General features: G+C 41.9%; 1 protein-coding gene across 7 annotated transcripts in view; it reads right to left on the reverse strand.

Moving 5' to 3' along the window:
* The window catches only part of Sash1 (SAM and SH3 domain containing 1), a 280,149-nt gene that overhangs the window by 97,674 nt on the left and 154,524 nt on the right, over positions 1–27,951 (reverse strand). Inside the window, exon 1 of one of the 7 annotated variants that reach the window (XM_074072433.1) lies at positions 14,422–14,853. The exons of 4 other annotated variants lie outside the window; for them this stretch is intronic. The gene's annotated coding sequence lies outside the window, so the exon portion shown is untranslated. 2 more of the 7 variants (XM_074072431.1, XM_074072430.1) reach the window with 2 other exon arrangements.

The raw sequence follows: 27,951 nt of genomic DNA on the forward strand, positions 1-27,951 counted from the left end.
ACAGTGAGATGCCACAGTTACTCTTATCTCTGTGACTTCAGTCTTGGGAGAGGAGTGATAAGTATCACCAGTTTTTAGATAGATCCTCCTGGAGGGATTAACATTCCTACTGCAGAGGTAAGCAGTAATTTGGTCCAAGAGAAAGGAGACAAATACGAAATGAAGGCAGGATGCCGCTCTTCCCCTGCTTTTAGTTTCCTTGTGGGCCAAGTGAGGAATGGGAGCTTTTAGGTAAAAGCAGTTCCTAAGCCCCTGCTATAACAATTCTAGTGATGTCCCTACCATCGAGTCCTCCCTCCCTGTTCTCACTCCACGTTCACCATTCTGAGGCCATCAGGATACTCCCTGGGATTGGCGGGCATGAGAAGTGACAGAAAGCAATGGCATGAGTCCACTTCGTTTTTAATTCTAGTTTCTTCTCATCACCTCTTTAATAATTTCTTAAGTATAAAAATATTTCTTGTGGCAGGCTCTGCTCTAGTTGACAGGGATTGAACAGTGAAGGAGTCCCTGCCTTTGTGGAACTTCTATTCATGTGCCTGTCCTATAGTCTGGGTGCTAAGTACCCCTAAAAGCTCAGATGTTAAAGGTTTGGTCCTCAGGGTGGCATACCTGGGAGATAGGGTCTGATGGCCAGTCCTCAGGTCATTTGGGGCATGCCCTCAAAGAGACTGTGGACTCTTTTGATTTTGGACTATGAACATTCAAAACTGTGAGCCGATCTGTAACAAGCAATGAAATTGAAGCAGTAATAAAGAGTCTTCCTACAAAGAAAAGCCCAGGACCAGAAAAAAAAAAAAGAACAAAACTGTGAGCCGAAGTTGAAAACCCTTTTCCTCTTTATAAATTAGTTGCCTCGGGTATTTTGTTGTGGGAACGCAAAGCTGACTTGCACAGTCACTCCCGGGAATCACTTGCATTATGGTGGATATCATAATGCAACGTTCCTTCTGTTCCCGGGAACTCTTCTCAGCACTGGATGCTACATACAGGCATAAAGGAGATAAAGGAAACCCGGAGCACCTTCACTAGAGTCGTGTCTGGAAATAGCATCAGATAAGTAGGACCCAAGGGCGGACAGGGGTGTTCAGAGAACAGAAGAAAATACAAGATGGAAAAGGTCCAGGGAACAGAGGACAGAGAGCTACCCAACACAGAGCTGGCAGTCTTTTGCCCATGGTGGCTCCCAACAATGACAGCACCCTGCACACTGGGGGACTCTAGGAAGTTTTGAAGTGGAAAAAACTATTACACTGTGAAATAATACCTAATGATGATAAAGAATACATGGAGTATTAAAGAAGACATCAAATACTGAATTGGTATAAAACTTCCTAGTAAGACCTTTTCCATTTTTAAAAACAAGAACCTTGAACTTACTTCCTTAAAAATAATTTTATTTAAAAAGAAATCAGGCTCTGTGTTTGAAGGAGCTATAAGTCATTCCATATTAAGAGTTTTAATGATGACCTCTGAATGCTCTTGTTGGTCATTACTAACAAATTATACTCACACAGTTAAGTGATAAATATTGTTTTAATCATCTTACAACCAGGTAAATGCAGCACTTTCCTTTTTTATTATCTTACGGCACTTTATTGGATGAACATCATAGTGAAATTTCTTCTGAAGATGTAACAAATGTTAAACCCAGTTGAAAATTTTCAATCAGCTATGACAAACTACAAACTGTGCAGCCCTGTGCAAGCAATGCTTATCCTGAAGCTAGCCAGGCCACACAGGATTAGAGAGCCCTGTACTCAATACCACATCTAAACCACTGTGCCTGGACTACGTGCCTAACCTTCAGCCAAACTCCTCCAGGAGCTCCTGGGACCCTGAGCCATGGGTGTTCCACAGAAGTGTGGTCCCTAGCTGGATGCTGAAGCACATGTCATTCATTGTATTCACTGCCCAGAGGAATCATCCACAGACACCCACTATGAGACCAGGCTCTAAGAACCCTGTAATAGTGGTTCTTAACCATAATGCACTCATTAAACTTAACACTGGTGACTTGTTAAGCATAGGTCCCTGGCTCTCACCTCTGGGCTTCCAGGTTTAGCAAGTTGGGGTGGGCTCGGGTGAAACCACACTTTGAGAACTGCTGCCCAGGTAAGGATGCAGAGCTACCTCTGTTCTGGGATAGTAAAGCAGTAGTCTGCAAGCTAAAGGGAGCCATTTGTTTAGAACACACCTGAACTCTGGTCTGATTTTCAGTGTTCCAACTAATGGTTTTAAAGTTGAAGTAAAAAGACAGACTCTGCATCATTTTCTTAAAAATGGAAAATACAGGCCAGGTGTCCAAGAAGAGAATAAACTGTTGAAAGTGTTTGGAAAATATATCAACACAGGATTTGACTTCAATGTCTGCTGCTAGGAAGTGGGGGTGAGTTTTCCCTGCAGTAACTGGTCAGACCTCTAACTACTAGGACTACTACTTGGCTAGAGTGCAATCACTGGAAATTAAAATAAGCCTTTGTAGCTTAATTTACATTTTGCATAATGTTTTATGGCAAAATGAACAAGTCCTAACCCAATGACTCAAACATTTTGGAATAGATGACCCTCAGAAACTGGTGACAGCCTGTAACTGGACACACATTCATGTATTCATTTATTCCACTAGTTTAGTGGAATAATGAGTATAGAATGTCAGCGCTATACTCAGTTGACAAGTTGAGTAACAGGAGTACAAGGGGCAATCAATGACCTTCAGGCACTCATGGCCAAGTAACAGAAACAAATAATTGAGAATATTTTTGAAAAGTTCCATGTGATCATTCATACAAATGCCCTCTTAACTGATTAGTATGCAGATTGGCTGTCCAAACATGGGTTTTCAAAATTATGTGTCCTAACCAAACCGGGGGTGCCAAATTTAATGGTTCCTCTAATAGATGAGTCCATACTTTGTCATGAAATGTTAGTGCTGCTGCCATCTTTGTCACTATAAAATCAAATGGTGCTATCATGACATTTAAACACTCTTTCTCATGCTTTGAATCCTACTTTCAAATCATCTTTAAAAACTGTGCAACTCAATAGCAATCCAGTTTATTCTGAAATATGAGCCACAAACTTACTTTGAAATTAAGTGGGAAACATGTATTTTATAAATTGTTACCTAACTCTCAAATCAAAACTAAAGGCAATTGGATTCTTTTAAAAATAATAAAATAAAGGAACTTTTGAGCTAGCCATGTTTTCTAGCTATGTACAACATTTTAAAACACACAAGTAAATGTTGTGTTTTAAAATATTGTATTAATTGAAAAAGAAAATAGTAAAATAAAAATTGGAGTCTCAGGAGGTTGAGACAATGCCAAACTTCAGCTCAGGGCAAACTTTTTATTATAAACGCTTGTAGAAATCAAGTTTATAATGGAAACACAGGCGGACACGGCTCCAATATAATATACATAAATGATGTTTCTGCTCGTGTGTAGTGATTTTCTTCACTTCTGAGCATTAATCTTTGAATGACTTACTCTATAAATTATTGAACTTAGTTCAAAAGCAAATGAAATTTAAAATACTCATTTATTGAACGGCAAAAGTGCCATGTTGAAATTGCTGTGATTTATCTGTTTCTTTAACAACTCCTGTAGCAAACTTACTTCATTGCTCAAAATTATTACCTGGTTGCCTACTTTGCTCTGGCTTAAACATAAATCTATCCCCACTGTTCAGAACGGATGTCATTTGTCAGGGTCTTGTTCACCCACTCGCAGCCATGAGGCCCAGCTTCTTCCTACAGCTCTAAACTGGCACACTGTATACAGATAGCACTCAATTTTTAGAGAGCAATTAAACTCATGTACAACACTGATCACTACAATTGAGGAGGGATGTGTTGGTGCCATTCTACCAAGACGGAGTTCACCCACCATGCTCACATGCCAGCTTGTACCCTGCACGGTTCCATCAGCTCAGGCAGGAAGCATCGGTCAGCTCTAGAAAGACAACCGTGTCTGTGGAACTAGTGTATTTCTTGAGTACTAATGCCTGTGGATACCGCTATCATAGCAATGACCTCAGTCCCTGCTGCTGTGACAGGGAAATGCTGTAAGATACAACTTATCCCCCCATAACTAGAGCAGGCCCCCCTCAAGGTGGGGGGGGTGTGGTTCAGTGTTAGAGTACTTGTCTAGCATATATGAAGCCCTGAGTTCCATCCCCAGCACCAAGAAAGAGTTTAAAAAGAAGAAGAGGCACCCTCATTTCCTTTCACACAATTTACTTAGTGGAGAAGCTGGGAGGAGTAGCGTAGTGTTGTGGTAGAGCCCTTGTCTAGCACATATAGGGTCCTGGGTTGATCCCTAGCACAGCAAAAACAAAAACACATATGCTCCAACTGGGGGAAAATGTGCCACACATGGGATAGTGGACTAAATGATTCAATTATAAAGAGTGTTGAAAAATAAATAAGAAAAAGATTACTTCAAGTAAAATAAAATGGACAAATGATTTTAAGAGATGAGTCATACAAATAAAGACATAAATGATTTTAAGAGATGAGTCATACAAATAAAGACATGAAAACATGTGTTTGTACAAATATTCAAAGAATACATCTTAGAAAGCATGATGAGAACACTTTTCACCAATGTTTATTTAATTCTGTGAAGTGTGAAATAAGAAAAGGGACATATAAATGCTGCTGGTAAAAGTACAAACTATTCAATATTTCCTGGTTTCTTTGTTTTTTTGAGACAAGGTCTTGCCCAGTCTAGTTTTGGAACTAGTGGTACTCCTACCTCTGCCTCCCAAGTGGTAAGATTACAGGGGTGTACCACCATGACCAGCTCCTGCTGGTAACTTAACAGAGTTTCAGGAGTCCTTAAAAAAATATTCCTACTTCTCAACCTGCTAAGCTCATATGTAACAACTGATTGTAAACAGATAATATATTATTAAGATGGAGATGTACATTAAAAAATGTTTGTGATCATTTATATTTATAATAAAAATTTAAAAATTGCCTACATAATTCAAATTGGGGGACACTTATATAAATTATGGCATAGTCACAAGCCAAATGGGTATATGGTCACTGAAAACAGCAATACTGAAGAATGTTTAAGGGAAATATATATAAAGGGGAAAGTATTCCTTACAGGCTACAGGATATAATGAAGCACACTGTATAAGCAGCTTCTTTCCAGTGTGTATTTTGGCATATGGTGTGCACATATAAACCCCACAGGGACTATGAAATTTGCTGTTTTGCTCAATAGCACCAGTGTGGTAATTAGAAACTGGTTACTTCATAGAAGACCATGCATGCTTCATGCACAGAAAATTTGCATTGCACAATCATGCCAATTTCTCCCTAGCAGATAGCAGTTTATTTTCAGGAAAGAAAACAAACAAGACCTCCAAAGAGGACAAACAGGAAACATATTTGAACCCGATGGCCAAGGGCAGCATACAGATGGTTGGTCCTTTGCTAGCATCCAGGTGACACCACATCCAATGACCAATGTGCCTAGGAACTAGGACAGGATGGCTAACTCCATCCCTAAATAACACTCTTTCATCTAAACAGACTGAAATGAATGTAGAGATATGGTTGTTATTTACACAATCAAGACGATAAAGAATTTTGCATGATACAGACATGTTTAAAAACAAAAAAGACCTCACCCCTAAAGTGAGTGAAAAGGTACTACTTCTAAGTCACTCACATTTTCCCTAGGAAGCCCTAAAACAGTGTATGCAAATTCAGAGCACTAACACTTGAATTCATCCTATGAAATTCAACAAAGAGAATCCAAAGAGAATACTCACCTTTGCCACAAAAACTCAAACTACAATGAAAAACCATTAGCATTCTTGTATAAATTTAAAGTATTACACCCTATACATTTTCAAAGTTGCTATGAAGAGTGTCCTTGAATATTCTAAATTTTTATCAACAGACAGATGCCCTTAGCATTAGCAATCCATGCAAATGCTTACTGTATCAAAGAGAAAAAAAACGACCTTTGGAAGCAGAGAAGATTCTTCAGTTCTTTGCCATAAAATATTCACACAACTAAGTAAATCCCTCACATTTCACCAAAAAATGAGTTAGAGCTGAGCTGAGCAACGTTCCCCATGAGAATGGCTTGACAGGCAAGAAATGGGGAAGGAGTACTTATCAGAAAAGATTCAGTGTTGGAGAAGACTACAGAAGGATTTAAAAGTCAGTTGTGGGGGTCTGCAGGTTGATGCGTATATTTGGGAGAACTTTAAGAAAATGAAAGACTCCACCTTCTCCATGGGCCTTCCTCATCCCAAGGCCGGCCCTACACTCCTGTCCCTGGGTGTACTCGCACCATTCTGTCTATCTGGGCTTCAGCGTCTTTCTGCTCAGTTGCTCACCACTGACTTAAGACCTAGCAAAGTACCTGGTGCGGATTAAGTATCCAATTAATTAAAATGAATAAATGAATGAAAGGTAGAAAAGTATAGGAAATTCAGAGTGGAAACACCAAGATACATAAAGCCTAGTGTTCTACACATAGGACATCAACAAACATTTTTAAACTGAATTTAAATTTTCATTCTGTTTTTCATCCATTGCTACTAATACCACATAATTTGATCCACAAGGCACGAGAAAGCCAGTGCACTGCAGCAGTAAAGGAAAACAATGAGCGAAACACATTCGAGGAAGGCCAGAAGCCACTGAAGTTCTATATTTATCTTCTACCACATGTGTGAGGGTTTTGTCAGGGATCACACAGAATGCCATTTGTCCCTGCCTGTCCTGGGTAGACCACCAGGGAAAAAAACAGAAGGGTGTGCTTTGAGAACAAAAGCAAAGAATTCTTGTCTTGAAAATCTCTACATAAATAATTATAATCAAATGGTTTGCACTTAAAAATTGAGCCAATGAACAACTTATCTACACCAAGGTGCTATCAAATAACTATAGGAAGAGCCTCAACAGATGCCTTTGGGGCTACCTGGCCAATATACCTCATAAAACCCAAGCACTAAAGCACCCCACTAAGTTGCATCCCACCTACCTCCCTGCCCCTCCACCCCACCCCGACCCTCTGCCGTGAGCAACAACTGGATCACCACCTATATAGTGAGTTCCAGTTCTCCACAGGTCCCAAGGTCAAAGGCTGGATCCCCAAGGTGATGCCAGTGGGAGGTGGTGGGACTTTTAAGGGGGGAAGGCCTAATGGAAGGTCATCACTCATTGGGGACATGTTCTCGAAAGACATTGTGGGACTTTGGTTTCTTCCTCTTCCTCTATAGCTTCACTTCCTAGCTCATGAGGTGAGCGGTTTACCTTGTCACTCACTCCTGCCATGAATGTTCTGTGTTGTCAGAGGCCCAAACCATGGTGCTACTTCTTAGACTGGAGCCCCAAAACTATGAGCCACAATTTGTTTTTGTTTATAAGTTAATTATCTCAGGTACTTCACTACTGTAATTTGAAGCTGATTGATACAATCACCATCTTTTTCACTTCATGACCATCATTGTCAACATTTACCAAATGCTGATCTAGACACTTTCTATAAGTTTTAAATCTTCTCAAAAAAGCTTATTACTCACTACCCATGAGAAGAACTGCAACACAGAGCAATCCTGCCCATGACCACATGCCATGTGGCAGACCTATTGGGTGTTATTGGTTTGATTCTGGCTATGAGTCCTCATCGCTACGCTAAGGGCTACTGGCCCTTGTGGTTGGTGCTCCAACGCTAACGCCGGCTTCCTCTACCTTCCTGAATCAATGTCTCCTCCTCTACTCCCTAACCTGTACCCAGTGGTATGTTTTGCCTTCTTCTTCCTAAGGCCTTATTCTGATAAATGCACAATAACCCTCCTCTTCTCCCAGAACAAGAGTTCTGCCCCATCCAGGTGACTATATCTCTTCCACCTGCTGCCACCTAACAAAGGACAGATGCCCAGATGCAGACTGGTCTCAGTGCCCCAGTGCCTTCCCACCTCACCATCCTGCTTCAAGGACCCCATCACCTGCTGCTACCCCAGACTTGAACTTGTACTCAGTGACTGAGGGCTGAGCCTCTCCAGTAGGTATCTGCCAGGAGACCTCCCCAGCAGGTGGGTCAATCTCAAAGTGCTGGTCCCTCTTCCATGCTCCTCCTTTCAATGATTGGCTTTAGAGTTGGAAGTATAGCTCAGTCTTAAAGATGTGAAGCCCTGGGTTCCATCACCAGCACCACAAAATAAACAATGAATGGCAAAAACCAGAAGTTACTAAGAATGGTGGAGAACCTCCCATGATATTCATGTCCCCAGGGAATCTTGGAGAAGGAACTTTCTCTCTCCAGATAGCACAACTCCAAAACAGACGGACACTGTCCTGAGCTGCTGGTGAATGGGCACAAGTTCCCTTTTCCTGCAAGCCACTGGGGGGCCTGCCACCTGTCAGAGGGCACTTGGTTAATTAGGTGACACTTGTGAAGGGTTTTGCAACATGGAGCACACATGTCGTCCGGGATCTCACACATGGTGCTCCACACTGCAAACTCCAACAGCTATTTATAAAATCTACCAGATGAGCAAATCTTATGAGCGTTTCCTTTTGCAGCCCATTGTAAACCCACTCCTCTTCCACACAGAGTACCTCAAAAAGAGTGCACAACTGGTAGGGATTACTAAAGAGGGTGCAAAGGACATTGAAACCAACTCCGTCCCAAAACTAGTCACCACCATGCCCAGTTTTTAGGGAAACCACAAACAGTTTGCATTGTTTCCTGCATTCTTTTGCAAACAAGCAATTCCAGGGAAAAGGAGGGAATGAACTGTTTGTGTCTGTGCAGATGTCACCTCCACGGATATGAGTGAGTCACAGAGCTGGTGGCCATCCCATGATGTGCAGAAAGGCCTCTGGGATGCCTCATAACCTTCAAGAACAGGCCAGCCTCTCTGAGCATGGCTAGACTGGTTTAGGCAGTTGAGTCAAGAGCCTTGACGGAAGCAGTGTAAATGTGGGATCACCTTTACCTCCCAAATTATAATCACACAAAGCTTGCTGGCTTTGGGAAACATAAAAGGTTTATTTTAATTAATTCCCTCTTTGAAGGAGCTTTCTTTTGCTAAAGGGAATCCTGTGGGTGAGTGGGGAGGTTTAATGAATGGCCTTTGGCTAAGAGGTTTGAGCATGGCTCTCTGGAAGAGTTACGTTCCTCCAATGGCAAAGCTGCTGGAGGTTGGCTTTCTCTTACAACCTGCCGACATGCCAGCCAGGGGGACCTTTGTCCACCCGGCTGTCATGTGATTACTGTCATTTTTTTCAGTTCAGCAAGTTTGCAGGGGCAGGTGCCAGCATGTCCTTAAACCCATTTAGATGACTCTATCCTAACTATGCTCTCAGACAACCTGGCTGTCACCCCAAGACACATGGTCAAACCTGAATAGTGTTTGTCCTGATTTCAACTGTGCTCATTCTTTAGGAAAACAATTGTGGACCATATTGCCTATGAAATGAATACTTTTCTTCAGGTTTTATCAGGTTTGTCTTTTCCCCCAGTTACCTGACATAACATGAGGGTCCTTCAGAGAAAAGCCTATGTCAAGCAAATGTCAGAAAAGGGAACTTCTCCCGCCCCCACCCCTTGCCATTTAATTGGAAGGGAAGCAAAGGGCAAAACTACAGGAAAATCAGTACCCAGGCCCCTTGAGAGTTGTCAGAATTTCCTAGGCCCACAAATGGTTATCACTGACTAAAACACCTAAATTGTGCAGCTGGCACACACACACCAATACTAACACTAGTTCATTTCCTGTCTCAAATTAAGAATATGTCATGCCAGATTCTAAATTCATTTGCCAATAGTAGCCCTACCCATTTGTCATCTTAAAAATAAGAAAATAATGACTTCAAGCTATCCCAGCCTACTCAGGAGATTGAGGTAGGTGGATCACTTGAGTCCAGGAGTTCAAGGCCAGCCTACCAAAAGCGCTTCCTCTCTATGAAGTCAATGGTGTTGGCTCCCATTGATTAAACACAGCCAGATCTTGTGTTGGTTGATGCTTTATAGATTGTCCTTCTTGAGAAATGGACCAGCTCTTCCTGGATTCAGTGAAGTGGAAGCTCCCTGAGGGTTCCCCATTTTTTTCCACTGTTGCAGCCCAGAACCAACACCAGTGTCTGGCATATAAAACAGGTGCTCAATAAATATGTGGTGGGTAAATCTTGAAAAGTCACTTTCCATCATTCTTAGTGTAGCCTTTAAAGGTAAGCACCTTGTTTTCCCTTTGTATAGAAGAAACTGAGGCTCAGAGAACTGAGTGACTTGCTCATATCACTTAACCAGAAAGTGACAGAACCAAGATTTCCACTCCAGTTTGCCTGCCTGCTGAGCCCACTGTAAACCACTCTGCTCTGCTAGCTGAGAGCCCCTACATCCAGTTCCCTGCTAAAGCCATTTGCTTCCCACAGAATGTCCAAAAAGTCTATTTACAGGAAGAGTCTAGAAGCTCTTTTCATCTGTGCTCTCACTGTGCCTCATGACCTCATGGGTAGCACACCGGGATTCTCCAACCTAATGACTTAGTGCTTCTTCTATTATTTCACATCACTATCTCTTTTCAGTAACTACAGTAATAGACCAAAGTGTAGAAACAAATCCTGTGGGATGACTGGCACCTGCTCTAAGTATTAAAGATGTGCTGCTGGCAAAGGGACAATCGGGGCCACCAGCCTTCTATACTGTTTTTGGTGGTGCTAGAGATCGAATCTGGGGCCTCGTACATGCTGGGCAAGCGCTCTTCCACTGTGCTACACACCAGCCCGAGTCCCTTCCATTCTCCAGGGAAGGAAGGTCAGAGCTTTTCAAGCATTTTACAGAGACTTTATGAAAAGAGGGAGCAATTCACCACGTTTATTCTTTCTCTTTAGTTTTTACCCTTCATTATCATGGTTTCCTCTCTTCCTTCTAGCATGCAAACATGTCCAACTCTCTCCATAAAAAGAAATAGAGCAGAGGGAAAGGAGGAGGAAGGGAAATGGGGAGGGTGGGAAAGGAGAAGATGGATGAGTTAACTCTCTCCTCATCCAGTCCTCAGAGCCAGAGTGAAAACTTCTTGAAGGAATTTTCTACATCAACTGCCTCTAATCTCCTCCTGTTATCATTTATGGCCACCTGTCAAGTCAAGTGCTAGGAGCACATGACATGATGAATTGGTGTCACAATGAAGGGCTGGGGACATAGCTCAGGGATAGAGTACTTATCTAGCATGGCCCTGGGTTCGATGTCCAACACCACAAAAAAACAAAAAACATTGTTAACATATATGTTAGAACACACATCCCAGCATCTTCACTTATCCCTACCCACTCCATCAGGGTCAAGAAAGTTCTAAATCATTCCAAAAAACTCTGCTGACCTTCTGGTCATTGATTCCTTTCTGCATGGAGTCTCTGCTTCCTTCTGGACCTCAGCAACAGCCTTGTCACTGCTCTTTCTCCCAGCCCCCCACCCCCGAAGTAATCAAATGCCCCATTGCCCTATCAAACTTCCCCAGAAGGAAATTATGCCATTCTCCTAATCCAGAACTGTTCCATGTCCCCTCCAAACAACAGAACAACATCTACCTATTAAACTAGCATTCAAGGGTTCCATAGTTCTGATGCAACCCACCGTCCAGCTATTTCTTCACTAACTTAATCGAATCTGAACTCCACTCAGCTCCCTCGAGTATCCTAAGTATAATTCAAACTAACTAAAAACTAACGTAGCTCAAACTACTGTAGGAATAACAAAGAACTGTGCCTTGGGAAGAAATCAATACACAAACTAGGTTCACACAGTTGCCAAAACGGTACATATTTCCCTACAATCTCATCATTAGAACTGCAGAAAGATTCCGATGTGTTGAGTTGCTTTCTTTAAAACTACTGCTTTTATTTGGGCATGGTGGCTCAGTTATAATTCTAGCTACTTAAGAAGTGAAGATAGAAGGATTGTAGTTAAAGATCAGCCCCTTCAAAAAAGTCAGCAATGTCCTACTACAAAAAAACAAGCCACAGGTTGGCTGAGTGGCTCAAGTGGTACAGTACCTGCCTAGCAAGCATGAAGCCCCAAGTTCAAAGCCCAGTACCACCAAAACAACCCCAAAACCTGCTTTTGTTTTTTTCCAACAGTAGTAATTCAATGATTCTTTTTCTATTTCCTTTTTGAGAGGAGATTCTTGCTTTGGGGAACTCATTAGGAAGTGAAGTAACTGTGGTACAAATTCTAAGTTTAAAAACCAAATGCTACGTGCATCATGCTAAAGTTTTTTTCCTTTCATTCATGGAAGCTTTAGGTATATCTATACTGTACTGAGAAATCCTCATTTCAAAATCTGCTAGATCCTTGCTGCTGCTGCCAGAAGACAGCCACAAATCAAACTTTATGTGAAAATCAAACACAAGGTGCTAAAACGTTTCTTAAATGAGCTGCAGCTTTCTCTACCCGTGAATGAACATCTAACCAAGGCAATCCTTCTTATTTGCAAACCAATATAACTGTGTTAAAACCATCTTGAAATACTGCAAGTCAGACACACAGACACCTTTACACCTTGGTGAGGTTACAATAAGGCAGTGTGTTGACACCCAGTCAAGCTTCGGGCCAGGAAAGGCCAAGTAATACAGGAATTTTATCAAAATGGAGATCTGAAGGTGTTTGAAAAAACGGTGGCAAATCTACCAAGAGCAAAGCCTGCACTGGGCTTTGGCAGACATTCCCATTATCAACCTGGATAATCAATTTTCAAACAACTGGGACTGGAGATGTAGTTCAGTGTTAGAGCCCGTGCTTAGTACGTGCAAGGCCATGAGTTCAGTCCCCAGCACCAAAATAAATTAATTACGCAAATAAATTTTACAACAACTGAGAATATTACAGTGATTTCATCAAATTTTACAGAGGTCATTACTAAAAGGCCAAAGGGCATTATTTTATGCCATATGGTTTTAGATACAGGGTGAGGAGTCAACAAGTGTTGACCTTAATGTAACTGTGTGAGGCCGAATTCCAAAAATCCCACCCCTACTATTTCATGTGTGTCCTTTGAATGGGTAAACTTTTATACTGTACTTCTCTTTGTCCCCAAGGTATACAGTTAGTGCTCAATCAGTATTTTGTGTCCGATTAAGTCATAGGGTTACATGTTTCACTAGAATCCATGAAACTGCTTACATAGGACAGAACTGGAGGCTTGTGCCTATAATCCTAGCTACTTGAGAGGTAGAAATGAGGGAGCCAGACACAACAAAAAGTTAGCAAGACACCACCTCCACAAACAAGCAGAGTGGCACACACCCGTGATCCTAGCTATGCAGGAGGCAAATGTAGGAAGAAAGACTGTGTTCCCAGGCTGGCCCTAGGCAAAAAATGCAAGACCCTCTCCAGAAAAATAACAAGCAAAATAAAGGAGCTGGGGGCATGGTTCATGTGGTTGAGTACCTGCCTAACAAGTGCAAGGCCTTGAGTTCAAATCCCAGTACCACCACCACCAAAAAAAGAAAATACAAAGAAAGAAACAAAAGAAAAGAAGTTGCTCAAATAAAAATGCAGAGCTGGAAGGCCAGGCTGGTTTTATGTCTGTGTCACAGACGTAAGTATTTTCACAGGCAACATCCAGACGTGAGAAGTATGCAGACACCTGTCACAGATGTGTGAGCAAAGCTTCTATATATTGAACCTCTGGGTAGCATGTGACACTAGTGTGTTCGTTTACAATGACATCCTCCTCTGAAGTCCCTTATGACTAACTCACCTCAGAGTTAGTCATACCCCAGAACACATACCTCAAATGTAATGTGGTTGTTTATCGCTTTATGAAGTTTCCAATTAATACAGAATGTCGCTTTAAGTGCTATTATACCTGCAGAGAAAAACGTGATGCTGGTAATTACGGCCCTTGGGTTACGAAAAAGGTACCACTTTTAACTCAAGAGGATCAATTCTGAGAACGTTCAGAACATTTGGCGATAAGAAACATCTCTTTTTGCAATTCGGATACGGGATCGTTTGATGTGTCACTGTAAATCCACAATCACTACTTTTTTCTTATTAACACTAACACACATGCACACACCTCAGCGTTACTGCAGTTCCTGCTGATATGCACTCCCCAAGACTGCTCTACAAAACCTCTTGAAGTTCACTGTGTCTCACTTGGAGCCAGGTACGACTTCTGGCTGACGCCCACCAGGAGCATTTCCACAGGCAGCATCCAGAAGTGAGAAGTACACAGACCTGTGTCAAGCGAAGAGTGTGTTCCCTTGTGGTCTGTGGTGAAAGTGACTATCCCAAGGGCCAGACTTGTCATTTAATACTTGCCTCAAGACTGCCTCCAGCAGTTCAAGTTTATGAAGAGCACAAGGAAAAATCTCCTTGTGAAATACAGATCGCAGTCTTAAAAACTGTAAGTCACTTAGGTATAAAATCTTACATAGTCCTAAGGTGTAGTTGGTGTCAAATGTCTCCGTTTTCTTGCTTCAGTAATGTCGAAGATAGTTTATCATCATTTTGGAGACTTTAAGGAAAACAACACTTGAGATTCTATCAGAAAACTTTCTAAATTCAGTATTTCTATTCACAGAAGGGCTGGCTAAGTGGCTCAAGTGGTAGAGTGCCTGCCTAGCAAGTGTGAGGTCCTGGGTTCTATTTCACATAAAACCATCTGGTTACAGCTCTTTATAATTTGGTATCCAGTTAATATGTATCGAATCTCTGTAAAATACAAGTCATTGTGAGACACAAGAGACGATGGCAAATGCTCTGAAGGATACAGGGATGCAATCACTTCCCAGCCATCTTGGGGCTTATCATTTGATGGAAGAGTTGAGACAAGTTACATGAATTAAAAAAAAATGATAAATGGAGTATGATCAAACGGCACTGGGATTCAGAAGGACAAGTGTCACTTCCCCTGGAGAACCGAGGAAGTAGAGATGGAGCAGGCTGGCACGACAAGGTAGCACATGAATGATGGTCCAGAAGCAGAAAGATGCTGGAAGGGAGAGAGGGATTACTTTCAATCTCTTGATGATAAAAGCTAAGGGAGTATCTTAGCCTATAATACTTAAAATTAATCAAAGACCTAAACATAAGAGCAAGAAATATAAAAATTTTTAAAAGACAACAAAGGGAGAATCTCCTGACAATGAACTTGGCAATGGTTTCCTTTGCCTTTCTGTCTTGTTTTGTTTTGTTTTGATAGCACTAAGCATTGAACTCAGGACCTCACACTTGCTAGACAAGTGCTCTATCACTTGCGCCATGGCCAGAATCTTTGGCAATGGTTTCTTGGGTATGACACCAAAACCATAGGTAATAAAAGAGAATTAGATAAATTAGACTTCACCAGAAGTTTCATTTTTTAAAAAATCAACCTTTTGTGTGCCAAAAGACAATATCAACTTAGGGAAAAGCAACTCTGACTGGAAGAAAACACGTGCAAATCACTTATCTGATATGGGATTGTTATCCAAAGTATATACAGAACTTCTACATTTCAACAACAAAATAAATAACCCAATTCATAAAGGGGGCAGGGGTGTATTTAGACATTTCCCCAAAGAAGATACACAGATGGCCAGCAAACTATGCAAAGAGCCCCAACATCACCAGTCATTAGGAAATGCAAATGAAAGCCACAATGAGTCATTAGGATGGCATTATTTTTTTTTAATCAGAAAATAAGTGTTGACAAGGATGTGGGGAAATTGGAATCCTTGCTCACTGTTGGCAAGAATGCAAAATGGCATGGCCACTATGGAAAACAACACGAAAGTTTTAAAAATAGTAAAAAGTGAAATTCCATGTGATCTAATGTCCCACTTCTGGGGGTATTCTGATATTTGTACACCATGTTCATAGTCGCACTTTGCTAACAGCCAAATGGTAGAAGCAACGTAGTTATCTTTCAACAAATTAATGGCTAAACACAATGTGACCTGTGGAATACTACAGAATGCAAGGGAATATGATTCAGCTTTACAAAGGAAGGAAATGCTCACAGAGGCTCCAACAAGGATGGACACTGAAGACATGATGCTAAGAGAAATAGACCAGTCAATTTCACTTGCATGCAGCACCTATAGTAGTCAACGTCACAGAGACAGAAAGGAGAACGGTGGTTGTGGGGGGCTGAGGGTACGAGGATGAGGGCTTTTGGTTAGTAGGGAAGGGTTTCAGTTTTGTAGGACGGAAGTTCTGTTGATGGTGGTGATGGTTGCACAACACTGTGAGTGTACTTACTGTTACTGAATTATGTACTTAACAACTATGTAAGTTGAGATTGAGGGTATAGCTCAATGGTAGAGCATTTGCCTAGCATATGTGAGGACCTAAATTTGATCCCTAACACTCTCCCCACCCCCCAAAAGAAGCCTGGAAGAATAAAAGCTAAGCTCAACCAAAAAAGTTGCACCCTCCTTCACTCCCCTGGTGTGCACAGTGCCTTCCTAGACCTGTTCTCACAGCCCCCATGCTCACCCAGGGCCCTTAGGATTCGGGCCCCTGTCCCTGCATGCCTCAAAACTGAGTAAGGAGTCAAGGAGGGAACAAAAGGCCAGGGCACAAGGTGACTTTCTCTGCTCTTCATCCTTTCCATCTCTTTAGGTTACTCCTGGCTACCATTATTATTTGCTAATCTCTCTCTTCCACCTCTTTCTGTCTCTATGTTTCTCTGTCTCTCTCTCTCTCTCTCTCTTACACACACACACACACACACACACACACACACACACACACACACAATCCCAGGCAGTAAGAACTAGAATGCCAGCTAGAGGGAATCAGGCCTGTGAGAAGCACAGACCCCCCTCTCCAGGGTGCGGAGTGCCGAGAGGTAAATAAAGTGCGTGAGCACCACTGAGTATTTGCCCACTTATAGGAAAGCCGGTAAACTGAGTCTAGTAGCCCTAGGAGCAGAATCCACAATCTCTTCTTAGACCAGGAAAGCCAACACTGGCTCTTTCCAGCACTTCTGATTCTTTTTCTTTCCTCTCTGCTATTCTGCAGTTCCATCACTGTACAACAGGCCAGTTGTGTTAACTGACAACCAAAGTTGCTACCTTGGAGAGAGAATTCACTATCAGCCGGGATAGCATCTGGGAGTTGGGGGGGCCTGGGGTACTGTCAATGTGAAAAAGGACCAGAGACCAAAGGCATTTTTTTCTGATGCTGTAGTTTTTATGTTTATCCTCACTGCATCCCGAATCTTCACATCTTCATATTTATTATAAGACAACAGCCTATCCCTTAAAACCATATTAAGGAATAGGTTTCTAGAAAAGTATAGAAGAGGTTTTTTTATTATCTAATATACTTTAATGGGAGGCCTTTCTCCTCTAATTAGATGCTCAAACCTTAACATATTTTACATTTTTATTAGCCAGCAGGTTCAAACTGTAATAAAGGCACTTCTTTTCCAGAATTATTCTATCTAAAACTTTCTTGCTTGAAAAGGAGCTTTTCATATTCATGCTTACTTCTTAAAACAAAACAAAAAGAGGTTATTAAGAAAATTTCACTTTTTTTGTGAGACTGGGGTTCAACTCAGGGGTTCAAGTTTGCAAAGCCACTGTACCATTTACGCCACACCTCCAGTCCTTTTTGCTCTGGTTATTTTGGAGATGGGGTCTCCCGAACTCTCTGACGGCTGCTCCTCCCAATCTCAACCTCCCAAGTAGCTAGGATTATAAGCCTAAGAACCTGTGCCCGGCCACAAAACTTTACTTTTTAAGGACAGTAATCCAAATTGCTCCAAAATGCACCGCTGTTGTCATCTGTTTACCCTATGAACATTTCCTGATCTGCTGCATGCTGGGAACCGTGCTACCCACAGAGACACAGTGACAGACAGCAGCACCAGTGTGCACTTATTACAGGAAGATGAAAAACAGAATGCAAAGCATTACGGAATTTTTTAAATTAGTGGAAAGGTAGCACAACCACGAGAAAACACTAAAAACCAGTGAACTGCCTTTCAAGCTCAGCACTGTTGGTATGGCCTGCGCTAATGACAATAGCTTGTCCCTTACTCAGGAGCCAATACTGCACTGCGTTTTACATTTGCAGAGTCCTGAGCTCAGCCAGAGGCACCTGTTCCCCGACCAGCTCAGCTAAGCTGTCCCTCTCCCAGCCATCACCTCTTGCACCTCACTTCTATTGTCCTGATGCTTCACACATCTCCGTGAGAACTGACGAGTGCTAGGGTTTGCTGTAAGCGGATCTGGGTCCTCACTCACAAGTTAGACTAGTGCAATCCTTATCATTGCTTGTTTGTCCTGTTGTAACAAGACTCCCGGAAACATGGCTGTCTCCTGTCTCCTAGCCATTTCCCCATGACACCAAGTGGGTCACTGAAACACAGAAGAAAACCAGTAAATGCCTTCCTTCTGTCATTTTACCAAATACATACTGTCATTTCCCTACCAAATACATACTGTACACCACTGTTCAGTCATTACTGAAACAATTTGTACATAATGCACTAAAATTACAAGATTACAGAACCCCTAGTAGCCAGCTAAAGAAACAGTTTTCAAGGAGAAGTTACAGATAAAACCAAAATCTATTTCAGCCTCTTGAATGGAATTTTTCTGAAATGTTATTTCAGAAAAAAAAATTCAAAAATATGTTGTTTTTCAGATGGGAGTCTTGGGCTTTTTTTACTGGGGCCAGCTTCAAATGTCTATTCTTCTACCTACTCCTCCATGTAGCTGGGATTATAGCAATGTACCACCAAACCCAGCTTGTTTTTTTCAGATAGAGTCTTACTAACTACTGCTTGGGCTGGCCTCGAGCCATGATTCTCCCATCTCAACCTCCCAAGTAGATGGGAATACAGGTGTGCACCCCCACACCTGGCCTGATTCTTTTAAAGTTAGGATTGCCTCATAGAATTAAAAAGTATGTCAGTGGTTTGGCCCTATTTTAAATAATTCAGGCCTGAGCTTTTCAGGTTCTTCTGTCTGCTTTTTAAGTATTTAAATTTCTTTCTCTTCATTTATAACATCTCTTAGCCGCTCAGATGATTCCTTCCAGCAACCAGTCAACCCTCTTTTAAATTGCTGCTTCAAATCTGCTGCAGGCTCACACAGTGTGTGTGTGTGTGTGTGTGTGTGTGTGTGTGTGTGTGTGTGTGTGTGTGTACAAAGAGAGAGGAAACATGGATGACAATTGTTACCTTTGAGAAATGGGTGTTAGATTTAAAAATCCTTAGTGAATTTATTTTTCAATTTTTTGTAAGTATATTACTGGAAGTGTTACAATAAAATTTCATGTTAGTATTGTATACTATGCTTTATAATGCTGTACTTTCTAATATTACTTGAGCATGTGATCTATAAATCAAGACACCATGGACTCTCCAAGAGGCTCAGAGGATCTCCAGAGAGGAAAATTCGAGGTTAGCAAGTAGCCTTGGGATTTGAGAATTGACCACTGACCTCCTTATTTCAAGTCCCATCTCTGAAACTTACTAGCCATGACTACGAACAAGTCCTAATTTTATGATAATCAGCCTTATCAATAATTAGTATGTCTATCATACACAGTGGTAACATCTATCATAAATATTTGGTGAACACTAGCAAATAGCCATATGCTGTCTACACAGGACCTTATTTACAACACCTGGATGGGGACAGCACTGATGTCTCTGCCTGTTAGTGTAGGAACTAATGGTCCACTCGGTGAAGGTCCAAGCTGGGGGGGCGGGAGGGGCAATGTAGCTGGTCACAGCCAGGTAGTAATACCTCTCTTTTCAAAATACTGGTTTTTGTCTCTGCCCAAAAGAAACCATTAAGATTGCTCCTATCCACCTCACAGAGTCATTAAAAGAACTAAATAAGGTAATAGAAGTGGATGCCTCATGAACTCCAATGTGCTTTTAAAAATGTCATTTTTGTCATAATTATTGGTGTGGTTATTATTACAGCCTCCTCATACTTCATTCCTTCCTTCCTAGTTCTTGGCAGTATTTCAAGAAGCATAGCAGATAAATACCCCTAGGCTCCGACATGTATAGTTACACTAATGATGCAGAATAGCTTAATTGATAATTATAATAGCACGGGTATGTGAAAGATTCATCAAAAACATTAAACAGTAAATTTTTTCCTTAAATTAAAATTCTTCTTTAGAAAGAAATGTTTAATCTCCATGAGCTGAGTGCCAGATTCAAATAAAATACCAAAACAGATTCCGAAAGATGAAAGAGATCAAAGGCATATCGTGGAGAACAGAACCCCACGCCCTAAGGAGAAAGGACACACAGACAGACAAAACTACCCTTTGAAATCGCAGATGGAGAACCGTCTTCCTCTTGGCATCTTTATTAAGAAGCCATGTCTCTGCTGTCGCACACATTTGAAAAATAACTCGCACCCCCACAAACACATCCAGATGTTCACGAATATTCATGATGTGCTTCCAATTTGGTTTGGACTTGTCCTTGATTTATTTCTGATTAAGTTCCATCAACTTCTGCTGAAGTCCATGAGATGGATGGTGTGCCCGTAGCACAATTTCAGACCATCTTCGCAGTCTAAGTAATTGCAGAAAGGCTCTCAAACTATCCCTTACAAATAAATTCATGCACGGACCCTGGAATGCTAGACAGAGAAGGAGCTGGCCTACACCTGAACCTGAATTCTAATTCCATTGCTGGAGGTGTACTTCTAATGAACGGATTGACATGGCAAGTCGGGGGAGTGGCTAGAATCTGATTTTCTTTCTTGAGTAATACAGTGATACATTACAGGAAGGAAGGTGTGATGCTCTTGGGGTCCTGCGGTGTATTTTCCTATTAGCACATTAGCTTGTGTCCTTCCAACCATGAATACATGGTTGAAAGTCAGAATAACTGAACCAATAGCATAAAACAAATTTGATAGACATTGTAGCCTCTTGCTTTCTTCTACCTAAAACTCTTGAAACTTCCAAATTCAAAGAAAAGGCAGCTCCAAATCAAAACACACTGCTCACATGGATGTGATGGTCTGTTAAGAGATGGTCAGAAAAGTCTCCAATCAATCCAGTTAGTGATGGCGCTCAGTGGCAGAGTGTTGCCCAGCATGTATAAGGCCTTGACTTCCACCCCTAGTATTGAAGAAAGAGAAGAGGAGGGGAGGGGAGGGATCCTCTGTGTGTGTGTGTGTGTGTGTGTGTGTGTGTGTGTGTGTGTGTGTATTTTCATGATCAGGGAAAATTCTTCCCTCCATCAGTCATTTCGGCACACCAGAGCTGTGGTAGATCAGTCTAAAACATGAACCTGTGGATCTGGAGACCAATGTCAGTTGTAAGTGGTGAAAGCAATAGAACTCACTGTCCAGCCCAGGCGACTTCCAGGCAGGGCCCTGAATGAATGTTTCTGTACAATCCCATCCCAGATGTTAACCCTCCTCATTGCCAAGCAGGGACCTGGAGGACAGATAGGCCACCCAGCCCTAGCCACTCAGTCTTCACCAAAGGTCTCTCACATTTGACCTCAGACCTTATAACCAACTAACATTGCAGGTATGGCTGCAGAAACCCACCCCAAGGACCTGAAAATAAGCAAATATTATCACATTCTAGGTTGGTCAGTTTTTCATCACTGTGACAAACAACTTAGAAGTTTATTTTGCTCAAAGTTTCAGAGGTGGCAGTCCATGGTCAATTGGCTCTGTTGCCCCTGGGCCTGTGGGTGGTGAGGCAGAGGATCATGGTGGGAAACAAAACGGTTCCCCTCATGATGGACAGGAGGCAGAGTGAGACAAGACGGGCCTGGGAAAAGACATGTCCTTCAAAGGCATGCCTCCCAGTGACCCACCTTCTCCAACTAGGCCCCACCTATAAGTTTCCACAATCTCCAATAATGCTATCAAATAATGATTCCATCCATGGACTAATCCAGTGATGAAGTCAGAGTCCTTATTATCCAATCATTTCCAAAACACCCTCTTCAGTTGGCAAGCATGCCTTTAACACATGAGCCTTCGGGGACATTTCAGATTCAAACCATACCACATTCCTTTAAATTTCATCTCACTGTAAGACAATACTGCCTCTAGTGTGCTACAAATTAACATTTTTAAATAGCCTGTAATTAGCTTGCGATTAGCACAAATAAATTACACTGTAATCTTCTATGCTGAAAGTGTTTAATTGCTAAATGTAAACACTTAGATCACACTACAGTTTGGGGAACCTGATGTTGATGTACTCCCTTCACCCTCTCAAGGGTCCTGATCCCAAAACCAGCAATGCTCTTTTCCCCTCATCAAGTCGTGGGTAAATGCTGGATGCTGCCATCAACTGGCCTGTTCCTTGGCATTTCTTCCCAGTTAGGGTTAATTTGATAAACACTTAAAAACTCTCCCTGTCATATGTAAATGCAAACAACAAATCTCACCCTTTTCCCTTTCGTATTTTAAGCAGAATGCTGCTTTTGTTTTTAATTTCTAAGGCATATGATGTTTTGTTAATACAAACAAACAAAATCAGTCATTTCTAAATGCTTATGAGCAAAAAGAGGAGCCAACCCAGGTGATCCACATTTCAAATCTCTGGAGACTGTGCCATCCCACAGAAGAAGGTTTCCACAACTGTACAAGTAGCTGGCCAAGGTGTCGAGAATCAGAGGAGAGAAACACACAAACTTATTGCTGGTTTAGTAAAAACCTTCTTAATAAGCAGAGGTATAAGATGCCAAGATCAAATCCAGCATCAACAGATCTGTTTGTATCCACGTTCGCTCCGTGCAATGTGCAAAAACTGCTGACTAAACTGGGACCGGGCATTTGAACACAAATGCGACTTTGTCCGAGAGGACCCAGAGCAGGGAACTGCGTTACCATCTGGCTTAAGATATAATGCCTCAGTGTATTTGACATCAAGTGTGCGAATCCCACAGCAGAATGTGGTTCTGACTCGCCATCAATGCCCACTGACTCTGATTATAATCTGCAAGTCAACAGTAGTCCAAAGTTACAGAATAATGGGAGCTAACAGAGACAAAACAAAAACAAAATGCCCTCAGAGCAGCTGCTTTGAGGGTATGGGCTTCAGCAGGGTGACTGAGGCACAGGCAGCCAGTTCTAGTTCTTTCCCGATGGCAAGAACAAGAATACGGACAGTACATTTGTCTTCTGAGCTCTTGGCTCTGGGCACCTGACCTAGCAACACAAGTGACCAACAGACTAAGCAGGGGCAACCCCAGTTTTCTTGTCGTTTTCTTGAATATTCAGTGAGCAAATAGCAAAAGAACAGCAGTTGATAAAACAAAAAGTCCCATGCAGACCAGACTCTAAATAAGTCTGTGTAAAGCCACGGCAAAGCAAGAACAAGTTCACCTTGGCCCAGCCAGTCAGTGAAGGCAAAAATGGCACTGATTTTTGCTTTGTCTTGTGAAGAAGAGTGATAAATCAGAACAACATTCTACTCTATCATTCTATGATTGATAATACCCAAGGACCTGCAAAGACCAGCATGCACCTTTTCCCTCAATATTCAGACCCTACTTTCTAGCTATAGTCAACTTGCAATACTCTGTAAGAGTCACATTTTCTCCCTCAACTTTTGATCTTGACCCCAAAGACAACCCTGACCTGTGCCTCAAGTTATTCAGGACTGTCCATACTCCCTGTCAAACCACGTCGACCTTCTAAGTTTTCTGTGCTCAGGGGGCCTGGGTGTCACTTCCAGGACACCCAGATGTATTTCCTACAGATATATTGATTTCCTCTTCTGCCTTCTCACATATCGTGCCAGCAGTCTGTTGACTTGTTTCATGCCCCACTAAACTGGGACCTCTTTGTGGATAAGGAATTCATCTTTTATCTGTTTCTGAAAGGGGAAAATCCCAAATACAGATCCCATGCTCATTAAATATTTTTAAAGAATTATATACATAAACGAATTTGACAAATACTTCCTGAATTTGTGCCACCAAGTAACAGAAGTGACCAAGACAGACCAAACAAAATCCCTGCCCTCCAACCAGGACTTACTGAGAGAGGCTCCATGTCCTGCTGGCCTGGAAGTGACATGCATAAACCATCAATAAGATTGTAAGGCTAAAATCTGGGCAGTTTTACCTCAGAATTGAAGAACTTAAAGAAAAATGGGAATAGAGTCAAGTTGGAGCAGGAATGGCAGGACACCAGTGACTATGGAGGTTGGGAGTCAGAAACAGGAAGTTCACTGTTATGTAGTTTATATATGCTTAAAACTTCTCAAAATAAAAAGCTGAAAGAAAATCCTGCACTCATGTGAATAGATATTAATGAAGTATGAATAAGAGATACTCATATGCATTACTGCAGGAAATGTTGAACTAGGAAGGAAGAAAAAGAAACAACACACACAGCTGTAAGGTACAGATGAGATTAACAGCGTGTTTACTTAATTCTCATAATAACTGTGAGATATACTGATTTCCTCTCCATTTCATAGATGAAAATATTGAGGCTTGATAAGGTTATGCCAGGTAGGCAGAAAAGACAGAATTTGAACCCTTATCCAACTCCCCCTGCCCCTTCTCACAATTTTTACATATGCAACAAGCCCAGGAGTGAGAACTCCCATTTGAGCTCAGAGAATAACCAGTAGTCAGGATAGACACCTTTCATCTCTTGGCATATATCTCAGAATGGACTCGAATGCGACAATCCTCCTGCCTCAGCCTCTATGGAATGCTGGGATTACAGGCATGTACCACCATGCCCAGCCTAGACACTACTCTTACTGCCTGTGTTTATGCAGAACTGTATCTGGAAAGATTACAATATCTGGAAAGATTAAAATTTCTATTAAATTTCTATTAAAATTTAACTTGGAAAGTTAAATTATTAAAAGTCAGGGAATAATAATTACACCCCAGTATCATTCCCACACCATGGTCAATGTTCTGATATCCATTTCACTGTTACAGTAATAACAATACACAACTTTATTTACATTTCTGGTCCCTAAAGAGCTGGGTGAGTCTCTGGCTGGCTTCCCTTTTCCTTGTACACACACCACCATGATAATGGTTTGGAGCCAAGTCCAGGCCAGGCTTTGGCTGCTGATAAATACGTCATCATCAACAGTGTGCTGCCACAGGTGAGGACTTCCCCATCAGCTCTGTGAATACCAACAACCACACAGACTTGTTTTCTGCCAACATCCAAACAGCCTTGACCTCGAAGGTGCCAAGGAAGCTTGATACTGCCAGTGATAAGAGGCCACCTTGAGCATGTCCCTTTCCTGGCCAGAGTGTCACTTTGACAGATGTCAGACTTAGCATCTCTAGAGATGGGCCCATTATGGACTTGGAGATTTACTGTCATTTCTAATTGCAGCTTTTCCCATGCAAAAAAAAAAAAAAAATCACATGGTGCTCAGGGAAGTGACAAATGTAGGGAAATCTGGGCAACTTCTTGCTGCTCACAGCACTAATGTCCCAATCCCCAGCAGAGGCCAAGGCTGCCTTCCAAACACATCATTCCTTTTGGGCCCATTGGTGCTAAGTAAAAACTCTCCCCATTGTTATAAATTTGAATCAGAATCTTTGTTTGTACTGCTGAATTCCTACTCATCTCTACTCCCTGTCGCCTTCATCAAAAGTGGCTCCAAGGACACATGAGCAAAAGCTTTATTCCAGGCAGGATCTGGGCGATTAGGTCCTCAAGAAATAGCTTGACATCTAGTCCAGAAAGTTAATTACTAACATAATTATCCAAACCTTTTATTCTTCAGGGTTAAGTCAAGCATCTCTGTGTGCACAGTGTCTTTTTGGTTTGTGTGTTCTCCAGTTGACATGTAATTAGCTCCAAGGACAATGCGTTTTTTGACTTTTTAAAGCCAAACACAAATATCTATCTATAGAATCTTTCCTCAAGCCCCAAAATTCACCCAGAGGATTTAGAATGAAGCAAAATCATAAACCCAGTCAACTTATCACCCTAAACTCTCTGCACCGTCTTCTAAATGGCCTGCTCAACCACAGGATATACATCACACTGCTATTCCTCCTAGAGAATGTTTTAGGCTTCTAATATACTACGATGTCCTCTTCTTGCTTCGGGTGGATTATTCCTTCTGGAAGCCTTCTTGCATTTGGCTTTGCCTGGACTGCATAAGAACACAGAAAGAAAGAAAAAGAACATAGAAAAAAAAGAAGAATTAAGCCACAAGTCCTCAGACCTGGAGCTATTCCCCAGGCAAACATGGAGGCAATTTGTCTACTTGTCTGAAGAATTATAAACCTAGAAATACACTTAAAATTCAGAAGCAATAATAGGGAGTGCCACAGATGAAAGTTTCAGCTTTTGAGAAAATGAGCTGCCCTCAAAACTCCAATCCATGATGGGCTGGCTAGCCACTGAGAAAGGAACCCTGAGTAAGATGCTAGCATTGCAAGCATAGTCTAAGGGATAATCTTAAAACACGTCTAACATGCACGTCTAACACGTCTAACTAGACTCCTGAGCCATATGAACGACATGTGAAGACAGTCAGCACCTAACCCGATCGTCAGCAGTTTGAAATTTCCTCTCTTCCCCACTACAACACGCCTGGAATTTCATAGAAAAAGGATCTGAATGTCACTTGGGACCTCACTTTTCTCACTAAGTACAATTTAAAGACTCAACAGTCATGAACGTCCAGCCTGGCTTAAATTAGCGCCCATCAGTTTTACTCACCACCAAGTTCTTACACCTTTGATGGGAATTAATTAAGCTTGTGTGGTGGGTTTTGGTTTTTTTCCCCAGACTATCTTTTGCTGCTCTGGAACAGAGCACACCAAATTAGGTCCATCTGTCTAAATGGAAAGGAGGCTGTTTACCCTCCTTTCCTGCCAGAAGCTGTCTTTCAAGGATCCTGAATGCTATGGGAAGATTATGGTAACCCCAAACCTCAGACCAGCCAGAACTCTGAAAACAGTGCTGTCAACAATCGTCTACCAATTCTCAGCCTTCATTTCCTTACACAGTGAAGTGTCCAGGGAGACCCTACAGTATGCAACTCCAGGTCAAACCTGCAACATTCAAGAATTGAGAGATGAGGATGTAGCCCAGGGGCCAAGATGCAAGTATATTGTCATTAACTGTGCCCTAACAGGACTCCTGATTATTTCAGTACAGCATAAGCTTCCTTCGACATCGGACGTGACTTTCTGAGAAAGAAATGACTCTGCCGTTCGCACAGGCCAGGGGACAAAGTGATAGGGGAAGAAATCCCTTGGCAATGATGAAGCCCACATGCAGGCCTGAGCCAAGATGTTAGACTCCTGGTACAATGGCTTTCTCCCTGACTGCCACTTCTCAGCCTCATTCGGCTCTACTGAGCCAATGCCAATCCCTGCAGATAACGAAATGAGTGAACAAGAAGGAAAGTGCATGACTTACACATGGCAGTCATGATGTGATGTCACCCTGACCCAGGGACTCTTTGAAGAAAGAGCTCTACTTGCATCATTAGATAGAAACAGTCCACACTCACTCACAGAATATACATCAGTGGTCCCTTCTAGAACAGGAATCCTCTTAGAGAACATGCAGAATTATTAATAAAAGAATTACCTGTTCTTAGTTCTAAATTACTTAATTCTTGGGTTTTTTTTCCCCACCCTATGTAGACTTATAGAAAATTTTCAAAAAGGATAAATAAGGCTGGGCATGATGGCATCCACCTGTAATCCCAGCATTCAAGAGGCTGAGGTGGGAAGATCATGAGTTCAAAGCCAGTCTGGACTATGAAGTGACACCCTGTCTCCAAAAAATATGAGCGGGTTCATAAGGAGCTACCCAGATCAGGGACTGAGCCTCCTCTTCTGCCTTCCTCTCCAGCGGAGGTCCTGATGCCAGTACATGAAATATGATGATCTAAAAAGCATGGAACTAAAATGAATCCAACAGGTGCAAGTTTAAACTGATAAATCTGACATTTCAGTAAGGTATTTTACATTTTATAACAAATGTGCAACATGGAACTGCCAAGA

This window comes from Castor canadensis, chromosome 1 (assembly GCF_047511655.1).
Source record: "Castor canadensis chromosome 1, mCasCan1.hap1v2, whole genome shotgun sequence".
In the NCBI taxonomy this organism is placed as follows: domain Eukaryota; kingdom Metazoa; phylum Chordata; class Mammalia; order Rodentia; family Castoridae; genus Castor; species Castor canadensis.